General features: G+C 35.3%; 2 long non-coding RNA genes across 4 annotated transcripts in view; one reads left to right on the top strand and one right to left on the bottom strand.

Annotated features, from left to right (window-relative positions):
* Positions 1–19,133, top strand: part of LOC139034473 (uncharacterized) — a 523,391-nt gene that overhangs the window by 75,474 nt on the left and 428,784 nt on the right. The window lies entirely within an intron of this gene.
* On the bottom strand, positions 3,578–9,071 carry LOC139034472 (uncharacterized). The gene is made up of 2 exons (XR_011487017.1): positions 8,921–9,071; positions 3,578–4,144 (listed from the first exon to the last, which is right to left on the bottom strand). It is a non-coding gene; the product is annotated as an uncharacterized lncRNA (long non-coding RNA).

The raw sequence follows: 19,133 nt of genomic DNA on the forward strand, positions 1-19,133 counted from the left end.
GATTGGCTATTCTCCAATATAAGATACAAAGTTTAAAAAAAGTTTACCAATATGACAAAAAATGGAAAGCCACGCCAAATCCTCAATAATTAAAAAAAAAAAAAAACAAGAGAAGAAAGAAGATCCATGTCAGTGAAAATGCAAATATTGAGGGGGAGCCATACAACGTGACTTTTACGTTCTTCCAAATACATATGTCCTGGAGCAAGCAGTTATTTATGGGACTGGATTAAGGACAAAGATCTAATATGTAACAAGGAAAACACTTCAGCTATATAAAACTTTATAAAACTCATAACTGGTATCTTGAATTGCTATAATGAAACTTCAAAACAAGTAAAAGAATATTCATGGGACTTCCTTGTTAATCCAGTGGCTAAGACTACGCAATCCTATTGTGGGGGTGGGAGTGGGTTAATCCCTTGTCAGGGAGCTAGATCCTGCATGCCCCAACTAAAGTTTCTGCATTCCGCAACTAAGACCTGGTGTGGTCAAATTAAAAACAAAACAAAACACATCGCTAAATATTAGAGAGAGAGAAATTTGAATTAAAAAAGAAAGCAACTCCCAGTGTGATAATTTGGCTTACAGAATATGGTTCTGTCTGGTAGATTTCATGTAGACATCTGCTAACTAGGAGAATACATTCAGTTATCTAAAGTTTTGGAGGTACAATCCAAAGGGCCATAGATAATCATTTATGTCGTAAAACAAAAGACCAACATTTGACAAATAAACAATAGGGCTTGATTCAACTACTGGTGTATGCAAGAAGGAGTATATCAATAGTTAGAAATATGTACTTGTGATATAATTAGAAAACAAATTCCCCACACTGAAAAGTGAGAGAGAAGGTGAGGGATAAGGAGGGGGACTGAGGAAGAGAAACAAAGAAAAAAATAAAATACTGGCCTGTCTTTAGTTTATAGACAAAAACATGTTTCTAATAAATCAGTGTTCTAGCCTCTTTCTTCACTGAAACGTATCAGAGATATGCTCTTCTTCTGTTAGGAGAGCATGGAATTAGGGAAGCTCAGTTGTAAAGAGTTTTTGAGAAACCAGAAATGGTACACAAAATGAAAAGGAGTAATGGTCACTGAAAATCTCTTTCTGACTCAAAATTTCCCAGATTTTGTACATATGAGCCAAAACTATGAATACAATAGTTTAATATACCCCAGAACAATAAAATAATGTGAAATTTAGACACAGAGGAATAAAATTAGATAATGAATGGCAATCCTGTAATACTTGTAAGCAGATAGATCGTATGAGATTGCTACAGTAGGGGTATCAGTTTGGTTATAATATGAATGTTCAGGGGTCTTTCTTCAATACAGTTATTTTATTTTTCTTGATAAATAATTTACTAGTCTCTCATAATTTGATATACCACTATGGGTTAAGATACACACAGAATTTACATCATTTATGGAAATATTATCCCTCTACTATTTGTGAATGGGATAAGCAGTTTAAAACTATTATTTATTTTTCTTGAAAACCTCTAAGTCTATAAAATGTTATTTTATATAAGAAAAGTCTAAGTTCTCTGTATAATAAATAAATACTGTTGTTAGCTCAGGGATAATGATTATAATTTTTGTATCCCAGCTTGGCTTTTTAACTCTCACTTTAAAATATAGAACTATGAAATATTTTGGAGTAGATGTCATGTGTGTGATGCTTTGGATTATCAAAAGTATATATACTTTTTATTAATCAGTTACACAGTACTGCCATTCATTTTTATTAAAATTTTTACAGACAATTTGTAAAATGTAAGATTTCTATTATGCTTTTTGTGTTTCAGTCAAGGACTTATATTATTTGCTTGGCATTTATCAGTGAAAGTGATTCTGGTAAATGGAAATGGAAATTTAATATACATCTGATATAACAATGTTTTTGCTTGTACCTCCTTACATACACCACCTTTCCTGTTGACACTGATTTTGGGGATAGCGGTGAAGAGAAATGAATGGATTTGAGATATGGCAAGTATGGATAAGCTTCCAAGTGCCACGGTGGTATAGAATCTGCCTGCCAATCCAGAGATGCAAGAGATGAGGGTTCAATCCCTGGATCGGGAAGATCCCCTGGAGTAGGAAATGGCAACCCACTCCAGTATTCATGCCTAGAAAATGCCATGGACAGAGGAGCCTCATGGGCTACAGTTCTTGGGGTTGCAAAGAGTCAGACATGAGTTAGCAATTGAGTGTGTGTGCACACACCCACACAGAGACACACACACAAATGTGTACAAGATGAGCATAATGTCTAATTAGATATTAGGGATGAAGGATCTAGAGAGTGCTGGAACACTGTCGCTAAGTCATGTCCTGCTTTTTTGCAACCCCATAGACTGTAGCCCACCAGGGTCCTCTGTCCATGGAATTTTTCAGGCAAGACTACTAGAGCGCGTTGCCATTTCCTCCTCCAGGTGATCTTCCTGACCCAGGGATTGAAACCGCATCCCTGTGTCTCCTGCATTGGCAGGTGGATGCTTTGCCACTGCCCCACCTTGGAAGTCCCAGGGATGAAGGAGAGAAAGAATCAGAGGGAAAGACTTAGGTTTGGCATGGACAACTTCATGATTTTAGTGTGCTGGGTATATCAAAATTGAGGAGGTATGTATTTTGTTTGGGACATTACAGTTGAACTTCATCATTTTTGTTTACCCAACATCTGAATAGCAATTAGAAGAAAACTCTAAGATGGAAAGGAAATAGAGGAGCAGATATTTTTTCCTCCAAGTTGCTTATCATTTGAATCACAGGCGTATGAGCTGAACTTAATGAAAGTCTGGGATTCAAGTTTATCTGACAGTGTCAGATAAATGGAAGAAATGAGACACCCAAGAATTGAATTATCCCTCAACACATTTTGAGCTGGATAATCCTTTGTTTGAGAGTTGTTGTCTTGGGTATTATAGTTCTGGTTAGCACCTTCCCTGGCCTCTACCTCTAGATGCCAGGAGCATCCCTCAGTTGTGACCACTGAAGTGTCCCCAGATATTGCCAAATGTCCCATGGTGGGGGTGAAATGAACTCTGGATATTTGTGAGCTTGGCAGAAGCAGTTCTAGTGAAGTGATAATGATTGAGAGGGAAGCCGGATAGCAGTGGGCTGCAATGGGAGATGGAGGAGAGGGCAGCCTGATGGTTACTATGACTGCTTTTCAAAACTCTTTTGCTGTAAACTAGAGCTGAGGTATGGAATAGTAGCTCTAAGGAGGAAACATGGGCATGCTTACATGCTAATGAGAAGAAGCTAATAGAGAAGGAAAATGATGCAGGAAAGGGGATAATCAGTGCTATATCAGCATCCCTGAAAAGATGAGAGATGCCATACACTCATAAGTGTTATTCAACTCATGTCAAAGAAATGGTGCTGATTCAACTGTTGTTTAATGACTGTTGATACAGATGTAAGACATTGAGGATAATTTATAGTAATTTGACAAAATTTATGCTAGTTGAACCTAATACAAACTTTGGCTTTTATTTTATATCTATGTTTTATTTTATTTTTACATTTATTGCTTTTTTGTTGAATATTAAAAAATAGGCCCAAGGTGGATTGGCAATAAGAAAAATTTAATATTTTAAAAGCTAGTTTGAGAATTTATGCACTAGAACACAGGTAAAATTACTAGACAAATACTGCAACCTAACTCAGGAGGAGGAGGAAAGAATAGTAAAAGAAAAAGAAAGTATTATTGGCTTCTATTTATTCTGCTGAGTAGTCCAAATGTCATCTGCCGAAAGTGAGTTGGGAAGTGGCAGAGTCAATGGTCTGGGGGAGTGAAGTTTGGAAAAATGGTCCTAGGGTACAGGAGAGCACCCTGACCAGAGGGATGTGGAAAATATGTTTGGTTATTGAGGGATCACTGGAGTTCAGTTCAGTTCAGTCCTGAGTCATGTCCAACTCTTCGCGACCCCATGGTCTGCAGCACGCCAGGCCTCCTTGTCCATCGCCAACACCCGGAATTTACTCAAACTCATGTCCATTGTGTCGGTGATGCCATCCAATTATCTCATCCTCTGCTGTCCCCTTCTCCTGCCTTCTATCTTTCCCAGCGTCAGGGTCTTTTCCAATGAGTCAGTCCTTCACATCAGGTTCAGATCCATGTATTTCTATTGCTGCCAATCAAGATACCCAAGAAAATATTCAGAAACAGAAGTGTACATGGTAATATCATGTGTGTTCAAATGGGGAATAATAAGCCAGCAAATGTTGTGAATAAATACTAACTTAACATTGATTAATAAAAGGCTAGTAAAGAAGAAAAAAAGTTTTTAAAGACTATTTCAACATGCTTATTTAAATGTATTATATACCAAGATCAGTGGTAGTTGCTCAAATGTTTTATCAAGCTTTGTGAAATAGGCATTATAGACACTTATACTGCAGAAACCAAGATTTGAAGATTAAGTATTCTTGAAGGCATGTAATACACTAGAAGTAAAATTAGGGCCATATTCTATATTTCTAATATTCTATCTTGGACTCCTTATCAATATGTATAAAACATTTAAAAATATATACAAAATAAAGATATAAAGATAAACAAATATAAAATATACATATATATATAATAAACATGTGACAAAATAAAGATATGCATACTTTTTAATGAGAGAGATTCTGGACTGTGAGTTTTCTCAAAATTATTTTTTTCAGGTTGCTCACTTTGCTCAGTGTTTCCAATACAAGACACCTGGGAATCAGCAACAGGGTATTTTGTTCATCCTCTGCTAAGAGCTGTTTACAATAGATTCAGCTGACATTTTTCTCTGACCATTGCATGTAATAATGTTAATAACACCTTACATCTATATGTGGCTTCACAGTTTCCTACATATTTTCATGTATATTATCTTTTATGAGCCTCATCACAGCCCAGTGAATTTATTTACTGATGCTTTGTTTCATTCCTGATAATCATGCACATTGATATTAGTCATGCACACTTCCCTTATCTATACAGTTGGTTAGCTATGAAAATCTTTAATCAAACAGACAGAACAGCACAAAGAAAGTAAAAGTTATCATTTATTAAATCTAAATTGTTTTGTTTCCTTCTTTCATTTGGTTAAATCATCAAAAATGTTGTAAGCCTCTTTAGAAATTAATATTATTTAAATACATAGTCTTTATACCTAGTCAGAGCTCTCCAGATAATTTACAGAGTAGTGACTGAGTGAATATTCAAAATCTAACACCCATTTTCAAAGTATTTTCCATAATTTGAAACATTATTTTGATAAGATTGTAAAAATATAAGAAAAATATATTTAAAATTTTGTTTCTCATACATTCTGTAGGACACCAATATTTATCCCCCAAATTTTAAATAGTGTGATATTACCGTTAATTAAAAAAAATTGCTTTTCAAGATCAGTTACAGTATATAGTGACCTCTAACTTGCATTAAAACGAATGCAGTAGTATATTATAACTCTAATGTCATTCTAAATAGATTCTTTCTTTAAAATTCAGAAAAACTATGGCAACTTGAATAATAATTAACAAAATATAGGTTGGAGTTTTTGCTGTTTAAACATTTATTTTTGCCTGGAGATTAAATTTTTAGGCTTTCTTTTCCCTTTATTTGTTCATGTTTATACCAACAGTAAACAGAAAAAATTTGAATTTATTTTTTTGTCTCATATTTTGGGGGAAAATACATTTGTGGAGAAACCAACTAACAGAATCAATCTCAGTGTTTTCTTCATTTATTTACTATTGTATGGTCTCATAGTATTTTTATGAAATTTGAAACATGAATAAATGGCAAATAATGGAATGAGAGATACTGATTTATTATCTATATATCTCTTTCAACTTTGTGACTCTGAAAATTGTTAATTGTACTCTTAAGCTTGTTAGAAGGTTACAGTCTCTCTATAGAATAATATTAATAAACACTACTTGAAAGAAACAACTATCTACCCATTCTAAATTAATTCTTAATTATTAAAATTATTTAGATACCTACTGCAGTTTAATTTCCAAAATATTATATCATAAAATTAGCCCTACTGAACTGGAGATAAGCCATAAAAATATTAAATATAATTGAATATCCATGAAAAATGGTATTTATAAACATTATGTTTCTTTGGGTGAATAGACAGAAAATGTACATTATCTTGCCATTTTGAATTTATTACTTGTGTGGAAAAAGTTAACTAAATTTTAAACATTAGCAAAACTGAAAAGCTTTTGATAATTTCTTAGGATCCTGCTAATTGATTTGACCTGTACTAAAAGATGTTTTAACTGAAAACTGAAGCAATGCAACTAAATATCTGACCCTCAGAATTTGATAGAATAGAGATCATAGGTGTCCAGAGACATGAATAATGCTCCTAATATAAATAACCAAGTAACAAATTATATCATAAGTTATCTTAGTATACTCTTAATTCTTTCTTTCTACCCAGATTTGTATGTATCATAGAAAATGATAATTCAGAATAAAAAAACCCATATTTAATTTCAGATATACCCAGTGTTTGTCATGAGATATTCTCTCCATGTTCTTTTAAATTAATAGAGATTTTATACAGTTAATGAAAAGAGATGACTGTTCAAACTTATAATTTCCTAAATTATATTGTTTATTTTTCCTTTGAAAATAAATTTTTAATTCATTAAGATATTTTAAACAACTCATTCTCTATCTTTGACCAAATGGCCCAAACCTGATATCCATAAACAGACACTTGATGTCTGTCAGTAAACTGCATAAAGAGTGATAAAGAGGACTCTGTGAAAGATGGAACATTTTTAAGTGATAACAAGATAAAATTATTATTTCTTTGTGGATAAAAGTGTACAAAATATATCACTGTGAATATTTTGGAAATATGCATTTGAAAAAAGTAGCTAGCACCTTATGTTCCTATTCCTTTTATTTATTTAGATTTTTTGCAAAGGAGCAGTTCTCAACTTTGAAAAAAAAATTATGAGTTCTTTAAGCATCTGGTTAATGTGAAGATTTCAACAATGCAACTTTTATTTGGGGGGGCAAAATTGACTGCATTGCTGTTCTGTTACTGGTCTAACTGTAAAAGAACAGATGTTTGACTCATTTATGAATTATTTGAATAGTTTTCATTAGGTCTTTATCTGTAGTTTGTCAATGTGAGTCTGCAGATATATTCAGCCATCTGTCCTTTGGACCTGTGCTTCATGTGACTTACAGGAGTGTATTAATTTTATTGAATCAGCCATTAATTCAATCACAAGTTTGTTTGCCCTGGGGGTGTTCCAAAAAAGACAGATGCCGTCAGTAAAAAACAAAACAAAACAAAAAACCCCACTCTCTTGCTAAATACATCTATTTTTAAAAGTTACTTTTTCTATTTATTTGAAAGTCAAAGATTTTGGAAATTATTTTTAGTTTTTAGCCTTCAAAGTTCATTATTTCAGAGCTTCTATGAGCCATAGTCAGAAACATCTATTGATAATAGTTTTAAGAATTTGCTTTTTTGGACAAAAAAGTAATATAACTTTGCATCTGTGTTATCACTTTCACTCTTGTTTCTGAAGTGATACACTGTGAAACCTTTGTGGAAAACTATGGATTTCTGACTAGAAAATTTTAAATGTATTAAATGCGATATTTATCACAAAGGCAGTTTTCTCGAGATCTCAGTTGCATAGATTAGTAAAGGAGGCATCATCAGAAACAGCCTCAAGTCTCCTCAGCAATCGGGCTGCTGCCGAGAACTAGGTAAAATTAATCCAATCCTTCAGAAACTAATTTCCAACAGTGTTTGATAATAAACTTTGGACAGGCCTTTTTCCTGTGTCACCCGGATATCTTACTATCTCAGTGTTCTCCAGCTTTCTGAAGTTGCTCTGCTTTAGCATTCTAATTCGATTCCTTGAGTCCCCAGCCACATGCTATAAATCTCTTAATATTTCAGGGAGTTTCCAAAGGACCCACCTCATCCTGCTTCCTGCATTTATTTTCTCTGCCCCTTTAAGTAATTATTTTGAGTATTTCTACAGACAAACCAGACTAAACACATTTTGCATCCTTCATTTCCCCAAAGCTTCACTAACACAAAGCTATTTTTAGTGGACTATTACTGAAGGTTGGTTTGGGAGTAACAAAAGAGGAAGAGGATTACACACAATATTATAAAATGGAGTATTAAGTCTCACTGCCCTAGAATGCCATCAGACATTCCTGGCCATGGAGATTTCTGCTCTTAGGCTCTCACTTTGATTTCCTTTTCTTGAACTTCTTTACATCGTTCTCTCCAGAAATCTCTCTTCCAAGCTCTACAATCGCGTTTTTTATACCTAGCTGTCTCCTTTACCTCACCCATCCTGAGTTCATTACGTATTTTTATACTGTCCTAAAATTATGAAGTATCTCAGTTAAACGACTGTTTATTTTAGGTCCTCACCCATCAGTATTAATGAGGAAATAGCAGAAGCTCTTATATTCTTTTCTTTCATTTATCAAATTCTTAAGCTATGATCCCTCATTCCAGTCTCTATAAATGACAGATTTCTTTTCTTTCCATCCGGAGGAAGTCCTTGCAGTTTTACTACATGGTACTTTCAGAGAGTTCCACAGGCTTTAGCATTGGGCAAATAAGCTGTGTGGCTTTGAGAAATTTATTTTTTTATCTCTGAACCTCTGTCCCTCTCAGTACAACTCAAAACAACAAGCAAAGTAGATAACTTTCAAGATTATTGAGTAACTAAAATAATTGAATGTAATGTAGAATTCAACAATGTGACCACCCCTCCTTAGCAGAAGTGTCACTTTAATAATTATAAATACTATTTTCCCCCTAGACATTGCATTACTAATTTCTCAAATACTCAGTGTCCTCATTCACAGTACAAGAAATCACTGATCCAGCCCAATCCATAGCCTGAAAAGTCACCTGTGTCGGCTTTAGTTCTTGCTTCCTTGACTTCTTGGAGCCAGTTGTGGTCTGTACATGAAAATTCCTCTCTCATTTGGAGATTTTAAATTCTTATGGAAGAATTTGACCTTTTGAATTTCTCTTTTCTACAAATAACCTCCATTTCCTTCCTCTTTCTTTTCTCTTTATTACAGTTGAATTCCTATTTATATCTCACTGGCTTAGTGATTTTTAATTACTGTCAGATGTAAGCTTTGCATTAATTAACCCCACCAGATGGCCTCTTAAGATTCTTAAGTAATATATTTAAGGCTTTACTCCTGCTCATAATACAGTCCTAGTAATAATATTTAGTGCTGGGTCTCAGTTGTCCGCTGTCCCCTGACTCAGGTTTAAGGATTGAATGGCTATAATTATTTCCATTTGCTTCTGAGCAAGACCTGGTTAGCACACTTTGACTTACTTTATACTCACATGGTATAGTTTTGCCAGTTCTATACTAATTGTTCCCAATTTCCCATATTTAAAAATTAAGTATAATTTAAGGGCTCATATAAGCTTATTTTTTTTTAAATGGAAGCATATGATTAATATATCTTAGAAAGTTTCCTTGGATTACTATTTTATCAAATAAATTGGTAAGCATAACCAGTGTTGAAGAGGTAACCATAAAAACTTAGTCACAAATCCAGAAATGTCTGGGCAACTTAGAAATTATGTTAAGAAGGCAGCTGCACCTGGCCGTTCCCGCAGGGGAGAGTTGCTGTCTGGATACAGAGGCACCAGCCTGTCTGTGCCCTTGGTTCAGGAGGATGAACATATTGGGACCCCATGGTGTCAGTCAGGAGGCCCAGTTGTGCATGGGTGAATGCTCGGTCACTCACTTGTTTCCAACTCTTTGCTACCCCATGGACTATAGCCTGCCAGGCTCCTCTGTCCATGAGATTTTCCAGGTAAGAATACTGGAGCGGGTTGCCAATTTCCTCCCCTCCAGGGGATCTTCCCTACCCAGGGATGGAGCCTGTGTTTTTGGCATCATGCATTGGCAGGCAGATTCTTTACCCCCTCACCAGCTGGAAAGCCCAGTTGTACATACTGCTTTCCAACTCTGAGTTCAATTATATCACATATTCCTAGCTTGAAATTGGCCATAATGGTAGTTTGAAATTGGCAAAAGCTACAGATGAGGTTTGTTTGTTATTACTATCCCAGGTAGCTAGTTATTGTATCTTTAATCAGCATACCACTGGCCTTAAGAGGTTAGCATGTGAAATTTCTAAGGTTCATTTCATCTCTGTTTTTAGATTGTGTCTGCAATAATTTTTCTGGTCCCTGCTGATGACAACTGAGAAACTTCAAAGAGGTATATAAATGAGAAATTTCCAAACTTGTCTAATGCATTTTCAGAAAGGTGGTAAACCAAATAGCATACCTCTGCATATCCTAATATCCCCTGGTTATTAAAATGCTCATGGTTATAATTTGGTTGGAAAGAAAGTTACCCCATACATATGATAGATAAAATTAGTTAAAATTGGTGAAATGTGTCAACATTAGCACAGATCAGAAAGGTGAAAAGCTCACTGTAAAAAAAGATTCCTCATTTTCTATGCTTTGACTATTAGCAGTGAGGAAAATCGATGTGATCCGTTGTGGTTATAAACTTAATTACAAGAAACCCTTGAGCTTTTGACTCTGGTGTCCAAACGGTAGCAGTAAGTCACAGTTCTGAATCTACCTGCAGTGAGAATGGCTACTTTTTATGGTGAAACGTGTTTAACAGGACCCAGCAGAGACCTGTGACACCACAGGCACACGGATAAGTTAAGACCTCTCTAAATGAATACTATTCTAATATTTACCCAGCATCTTTTCAGATGGGGAAAGTGTGGACAAAAGGGGCATTGAGAACAATTCCAGTGTTCATGCTCCATGCATCAAAACAAAAGTCTTGTTCTTTATCAGTTTAACCAGATCTGCCCCTCAGAGGATTAAGTTAATTGGAAGGTGAGTTAGTGACTGTTTTTACTTGGGTGTGCTTCAAGGAGTCTCACATTCTTGACCCAAGGTGTTTTATCAAAAAATAAATAAATAAATCCTTCCTGTGTACTCAATACAGTCTCCCTGAGATGAATCATTTGTTGAATTTCCCCTTTTTCCATCACCTTTATTTTCAGAGATATTTTATTCTTTTGCATAATTTTTAAAGGAACAGGTTTTAGAGATTTTCTAGATTTTCATCTCAGCTCTACTGATTTCTTGCCTGGTGACTTTTGAAAACTGTTGAGAATTTATTGAACCTCAGTTTCCATGTGTTCAAACTGGGGATCATAAAAACTTACAACATAAGCTTAGGCAGATCTAATATATGGTTATTAAATAATTGAACTTGTACAATGCTTAGCATATAGCAGGCATATACTTCAAACTATGACAGTTACAGATTGGTATCTGCGTCACCTGCCCGGCTGATCTGTTTCATCTGGTTCTGATTATCACTATTTTTCTGTGCCCCTGCTCAGCCTTATCCTCGTTGCTGCAGTGACCTCTGTGCTGTCTCTAGAGAAACCAAGCTATGTCAGTTCAGTTCAGCTCAGTTGCTTAGTTGTGTCTGACTATCTGCGACCCCATGGACTGCAGCACGCCAGTCATCCCTGTCCGTCACCAACTCCCAGAGTCTTCTCAAACTCATGTCCATCATGTCGGTGATGCCATCCAACCATCTCATCCTCTGTCAATCTTTCCCAGCATCAGGGTCTTTTTGAATGAATCAGTTCTTCACATCAGGTGGCCAAAGTATTAGAGTTTCAGCTTCAGCACCAAGCTATATATACACTGCAAAAGAATCCCCCAAACCCCCAAATCATTTTCTTCAATCACTTCTCTTCTCAATGGTTTTCTATTCATTCAAGAATTGTTTTTAAGAACCTTTGATATTCACTGATAATCTCCTTTCTTATAAGTCTTCCATTCTAGACAGACTTGTGCAGTAACTGATTCTGTAACTTCTTTCATTTCCTATTCACTCACTATTTCTCCCTCCTAATTATCTAATCCTTATTATCCTTAAGAGTGTAACTCAAGTTTTATTTCTTTGAGAATTTTTCTTGAAGATAATTTTTATTTATTTATTTTGCTTCAAGGCTGGTAAACCTTTGTCTACATAGACTATTTAGCACCTCCATTGATTCTCTCATATTAGTACAATCTCCGGAAAATTACTTCTATTAAACTAAATTCTTTGAAAGAGAGAGCTCTTTATTTTCTGAGCTCTCCCATTACTTGCTACAATGTCCTGTAGTATGATTTTAATTATCAGAAATGGTACTTAATGTAAAAATTGGACATGCTTCTTTTTTTATTGAACACTTTATCCTGAAATCCCCAAACATACATAAAAAAATTAAAGGCTAATACATGAACACCCTATTTCTACCACCAAGTCTATACAATTGTTGGACATTCTCATTTTTTATAACTAATGATCAAATTTTCCTTTTTTGCCCTGACTAGTTTTTGAAAGGTTTTAAATTGAGGTATCGCATTTGGGGACATCATCCTTCATTAGAAAATGGTTAATTTTGCTTCATAAATATTTTCACACTCTCCAAGCTTCAGAACATATGAAATAAATGTTTAATTACTAGAAATCTACCTGTGGTACTTTTATTGTCTAAATATGGATCTACAAATTACCTATTGTTAAGCCCAACAAAAATTTACTTTTTACTTCTGTGGTGGTGCTATTTATAAATAAACTATTGCCTTTTGTGTAGTGATACTTTAAAACTATTTTTAAAAGTAAATAAGGTTTCTTGTAAAAAATGCTTTATCCCACTGAAATCACATATGATCCTAAAATACTTGTTTAGTACAAACTGGTACATTATAGACCTATATACTAAAATAAAGATATATAAGATTAAATACTGGTTGTGCTTGAACTTTTTTTTGAGAATAGATTAATCCAAGGTAAATTTTGTTTATACAAGTACTGCTATTCTTAGAGGCTCTTAACTCCGACCAAGAGGTTTTACCTCAAAAACTGTTCGCCTGTTTATGAAATTTCTGGGTTACTCAGAATTAGCTTTACATTTACCTCATGTGTAGTTAGATTATAATCTTCTTAAGGACAGACACTGTGTCTCATTCACACCCGTTAGTGTGTTTTGCAATATATGGCTGTAACTAAAAACATGACTGTTGAATGAATATTAGGAAGAAAATAAGACACTCTAGTCTTGCATTTGCCCTTGTAACAAACATTTATTAGGCTTCACTGGGTTTGGGTGTCGTCACACAGTACACATGAGAAAATTGTCTTTGCTCTTGCAGCAGATTGTAGAATTTCTTGAGCAATACGTTCTAACTATCCATGCTTAGAAGAAAGTGAATTTTTCTTTATACTTACATATATTGTTTGATAGTAGTCCAAAGACAGGCAAGTAAATTTAAGTCTATTTTGTGCTGATTTTCTCAAACAATAGTGGGCTTTTAGTCCCCATGTATCCATGGGAAATTAGTATATTGTTAAAATTATTAAATTGTTAAATTCAGTTCAGTTCAGTTCAGTCACTCAGTCATGTCTGACTCTTTGTGACTCCATGAAGCACAGCACACCAGGCCTCCCTGTCCATCACCCACTCCTGGAGTCCACCCAAACCCATGTCCATCGAGTCGGTGATACCATCCAACCATCTCATCCTCTGCCATCCCCTTCTTCTCCTGCTCTCAATCTTTCTCAGCATCAGGGTCTTTTCCAATAAGTCAGCTCTTCACATCAGGTGGCCAAAGTATTGGAGTTTCAGCTTCAACATCAGTCCTTCCAATGAACACCCAGGACTGATCTCCTTTAGGATGGACTGGTTGGATCTCCCTGCAGTCCAAGGGACTCTCAACTTCTCCAACTCCACAGATCAAAAGCATCAATTTTTAGGCACTCAGCTTTCTTTATAGTCCAGTTCTCACATCCATACAAGACTACAGGAAAAACCATAGCCTTGACTAGATGGACCTTTGTTGGCAAAGTAATGTCTCTGTTTTTTAATGTGCTGTCTAGGTTGGTCATAGCTTTCCTTCTGAGAAGGAAATGTCTTTTCATTTCATGGCTGCAATCACCATCTGCAGTGATTTTGGAGCCCAGAAAAATAAAACCAGCCAGTTTCCACTGTTTTCCCATTTATTTCCCATGAGTGATGGGACCAGAGGCCATGATCTTAGATTTCTGAATGTTGAGCTTTAAGCCAACTTTTTCACTCTCCTCTTTCACTTTCATCAAGAGGCTCTTTAGTTCTTCTTTACTTTCTGTCATAACAGTGGTGTCATCTGCATATCTGAGGTTATTGATATTTCTCCTGGCAATCTTGATTCCAGATTGTGCTTCTTCTAGCCCAGCATTTCTCATGATGTACTCTGCATTTAAGTTAAATAAGCAAGGTATTGTTAAAATCTCCCAATATAAACCAAGGAAAACAAACTGTTCAAAGGAAGTATTTTTAAGACTTTTTCCTATAGTAAGGAAATTTTACTGTTATTTGTGAAAGATGTCCTTTTCATTATAGGGGACTGGAATGCAAAAATAGGAAGTCAAGAAATACCTGGAGTAACAGGCAAATTTGGCCTTGAATGAATGAACCAGGGCAAAGGCTAACAGAGTTTTGCCAAGAGAATGCATTGGTCATAGCAAACACCCTCTTCCAACAACACAAGAGAAGACTCTACACATGGACATCACCAGATGCCAACACTGAAATCAATGCAGTCTTTGCAGCCGAAGATGGAGAAACTCTATACAGTCAACAAAAACAAGACCAGGAGCTGACTGTGGCTCAGAGCATGAACTCCTTGTTGCCAAATTCAGACTTACATTGAAGAAAGTAGGGGAAACGACTAGACCATTTGGGTAGGACCAAAATCAAATCCCTTATGATTATACAGTGGAAGTGAGAAATAGAATCAAGGGCTTAGATCTGATAGACAGAGTTCCTGAAGAAATATGGATGGAGGTTCATGACATTGTATAGGAGGCAGTTATCAAGACCACCCTCAAGAAAAAGAAATGCAAAAAGACAAAATGGTTGCTTGAGGAGGCCTTACAAATAGCTGTGAACAGAAGAGACACAAAAGGCAAAGGAGATAAGATATACTCATTTGCATGCAGAGTTCCAAAAATAGCAAGGAGAGATAAGAAAGCCTTCCTCAGTGATCAATGCAAAGAAATAGAGGAAAAAAATAAATGGGAGACTAGAGATCTCTTCAAGAAAATTAGAGATACCAAGGGAACTTTTCATGTAAAGATGGCACAATAAAGGACAGAAATGTTATGGACCTAACAGAAGCAGAAGATATTAAGAAGAGGTGGCAAGAATACACAGAAGCACTGTACAAAAATATCTTCATGACCCAGATAATCACAATGGTGTGATCACTCACCTAGAGCCAGACATCCTAGAGTGCAAAGTTGAGTGAACCTTAGGAAGAATCACTATGAACAAACTAGTGGAGGTGATGGAATTCCAGTTGAGCTATTTCAAATCCTAAAAGATGATGCTGTGAAAGTGCTACAGTCAATATGCCAGCAAATTTGGAAAACTCAGCAGTGGCCACAGGACTGGAAAAGGTCAGTTTTCATTTCAACCCCAAAGAAAGGCAATGCCAAAAAAATGCTCAAACTACTGCACAATTGCACTCATCTCACACACTAGTAAAGTAATGCTCAAAATTCTCCAAGCCAGGCTTCAACAATATGTGAACTGTGAACTTCCAGAAGTTCAAGCTGGATTTAGAAAAGGCAGAGGAACCAGAGATCAAATTGCAAACATCTCTTGGGTCATCAAAAAAGGAAGAGAGTTCCAGAAAAACATCTACTTCTGCTTTATTGATTATGCCAAAGCCTTTGATTGTGTGGATCACAACAAACTGTGGAAAATTCTTAAAAAGATGGGAACACCAGATCACCCAAACAGCCTCTTGAGAAATCTATATGCAGGTCAGGAAGCATCAGTTAGACTGAACTTGGAACAACAGACTAATTCCAAATAAGGAAAGGAGTGCGTCAAGGCTGTATATTGTCACCCTGCTTATTTAACTTAAATGCAGAGTGCATCATGAGAAACACCGGGCTGGATGAAGCACAAGCTGGAATGAAGATTGCTAGGAGGAATATCAATAACCTCAGATATGCAGATGACATCACCCTTATGGCAGAAAGTGAAGAAGAACTAAAGAGCCTCTTAATGAAAGTGAAAGAGGAGAGTGAAAATTTTTGGCTTAAAACTCAACATTCAGACAGCTAAGTTCATGGCATCTGGTCCCATCACTTCATGGCAAATAGATGGGGAAACAGTAGACACCATGTCAGACTTTATTTTTTGGGGCTCCAAAATCGCAGCAGATGGTGATCGCAGCCATGAAATTAAAAGATGCTAACTCCTTGGAATAAAAGCTATGACCAACCTAGACAGCATATTAGAAAGCAGAGACATTACTTTGCCAACAAAGTTTCATCTAGTCAAGGTTATGGTTTTTCCAGTAGTCATGTATGGATGTAGATGTGAAAATTGGACTATAAGGAAAGCTGAGTGCCTAAAAATTGATGCTTTTGATCTGTGGTGTTGGAGAAGACTCTTGAGAGTCCCTTGGACTGCAAAAAGATCCAAACAGTCCATCCTAAATGAAATCAGTCTTGTTTATTCATTGGAAGGACTGTTGCTGAAGCTGAAACTCCAATATTTGGCCACCTGATGCGAAGAACTGACTCATTTGAAAAGACCTTGATATGGTAAAGATTGAAGCAGGAGGTGAAGGGGATGACAGAGGATGAGATGGTTGAATGGCATCACTGATTCAATGGACATTAGTTTGAGTAAACTCTGGGAGTTGGTGATGGATGGGGAGGCCTGGCGTGCTGCAGTCCATGGAGTCACATAGAATTGGACTTGACTGAGTGACTGAACTGGACTGGATTCATATAAAATTCAGCATTCTGTTTTACATTAGTATAACTGAACACCTATATTAAACAAATTTGCATATTGAATGAGTGAAGTTTGCAAGTGGCAAAAGCTGAAGTCTCTATGTTCAAGTATAACTGTAGACTTTCTATAGGTGAATTCAACTAGAGATATTTTATATTTTTTGTAGTAAAGACAAAGCAAGTAATGGTTTAAAGTTCAGTTAAAAAATATATATATATATTTATATTTTCTTTCTACACATATCCAAGGCATCTATCATGTTTAAGGTTGCATTCTCCTTTAAGTTATGTTTTTATTTAATAGCAGTGTAAATGAAATACCTCTTGATAATCAATACTTTTTAGCAATATCAGTGAAAATCATGACTTGCAGAAAATTTTCAGGATTACTAAAGAACTTTAAACATGTTTATTTCTATGTTATGCTTTTATGCTTAATAGAACACTCTACTATTAATTTATATCAAATGATCTGTGTTTATTTTAGTGGATATTTTAAAATACTATAATAGTTTGTGTTACTTGTATTTGTAAAAAGTTGTTGGTATGCTTCATAGTTTTTAAAAATCATTGCTTTGTGAATATATCTTTTAGAGACCATTTCATGATATTCACATTTTCATCCCTTTTACTTTCTCAGAGTAGGCAATAGCAAAAAGGAAGTTTTATTTTAAAATAAATCAAACAGTCCCTTTAGATATTGACTCATCAGAAAGAATACAAGACCTGTGTAAATGAAGAATGACTTTCAGAAAAATGTACATGAGTCCAGTAAGCCAGTAACAACTTAGGGCAAACACAAGTTACACCTGCACTTTTTTATATGGACACATGTCTACCGAGCACCTAAAATGTGACTAGTCTGCAATATGTGGTGAGTATAAGATAGACAGAGGATTTCAAACTTAGTATGGAGTAAATAATGTACAATATCACATTAATAAATTTTACACTGATTACAAGTTGAAATGATAATGAATATGTTGAATCAAATATTTTATTCTTAAAATTAATTTCACTTGTTTTTTAGTATATATGCTAGAAAGTCTAAAATTACCTATGTGGCTGGCGCTTTATTTCTGTTGAACAGTGCTAAGTTAGCTCATCACCTGCTGGTGCCTTACGCGTGTTTTACTCACTGATGCACTAGATGAGTAGTGTCATTATTCACTAACTGATGAACTTTCAAAGACCTTTCCACTTTCTTGTTGACTGTAAGGGGATGTCCAGGTGATGAATTATTCATTTGTAGCACTGAAGAAGCATTTAGTAGATCCCAAGAGGAGTGTTGAGCCAAGGGCAGTTTTAGGTAGACAGGCTTCTGATATGTTTCAATCTAAGCATGTATCACTCTATTCCTCCTATCACTTAACTCTGTATTTAGTCTTAGAAACAGCCATTACTTCCCCATGCTCATGGGAAGAGCTGTGTTGATTAGATTATGCTAAAATTTTCATTGTTTTTATTCTGATTCATTTTTCCCACATTTATTAATATATATCTGACATATGACATTGTGTAAGTTTAAGGTGTCTAATATGATGATTTGATATATGTATAAACTGTGAACTAATTATCGCAATAAGATTATTAACATCCATTACCTCATATAGTTACAATTTTTGTATATGTGTGAGTATGTGTGTGATGAGAAGTTTCAAGATCTCCTCTCCTAGCAGCTTTCAAATATACAATACAGTCTCCTTAACTGTAAATATGTACATTACATAGTCAAAGCTTATTTATCGTGGAACTTGAAGTTTATACCCTTTGACCACTTTCACCCTCCCCAACCCACTGCTAGTAATCACCAATGTACTTTCTATTTCTCTAAGTTTAGGTTTTTGTTGTTTAAACTTAATATATGAGACCATATCATAACTGCCTTTCTCTTTCTGACTTATTTCTACAGCGAAATGCTATCAAGATTAATCTATGTAGTTACAAATAGGCAGCTTTTCCTTCCTTTTTATGACTGAATAATACTCTCTTGTGTGGGACAAAGATATTTTCTTTATCCATTCATCCATCAATTGAAACTTAGGTTGTTTCAATGTCTTGGCTATTGTTAATGATGCTACAATAAACATAGGGGTGCTGATATTTCCACAAGAACTTGATTTTATTTCATTTAGATATATACCTAGAAGTGTAATTGCTGGATCATATGGTGGGTTCTATTTTAAATTTTTGAGGAAACTCCATCCTGCTTTCCATATTGGCTGTACAAATTTACCTTCCTACCAACAGTGAACG

This window comes from Odocoileus virginianus, chromosome 3 (assembly GCF_023699985.2).
Source record: "Odocoileus virginianus isolate 20LAN1187 ecotype Illinois chromosome 3, Ovbor_1.2, whole genome shotgun sequence".
In the NCBI taxonomy this organism is placed as follows: Eukaryota; Metazoa; Chordata; class Mammalia; order Artiodactyla; family Cervidae; genus Odocoileus; species Odocoileus virginianus.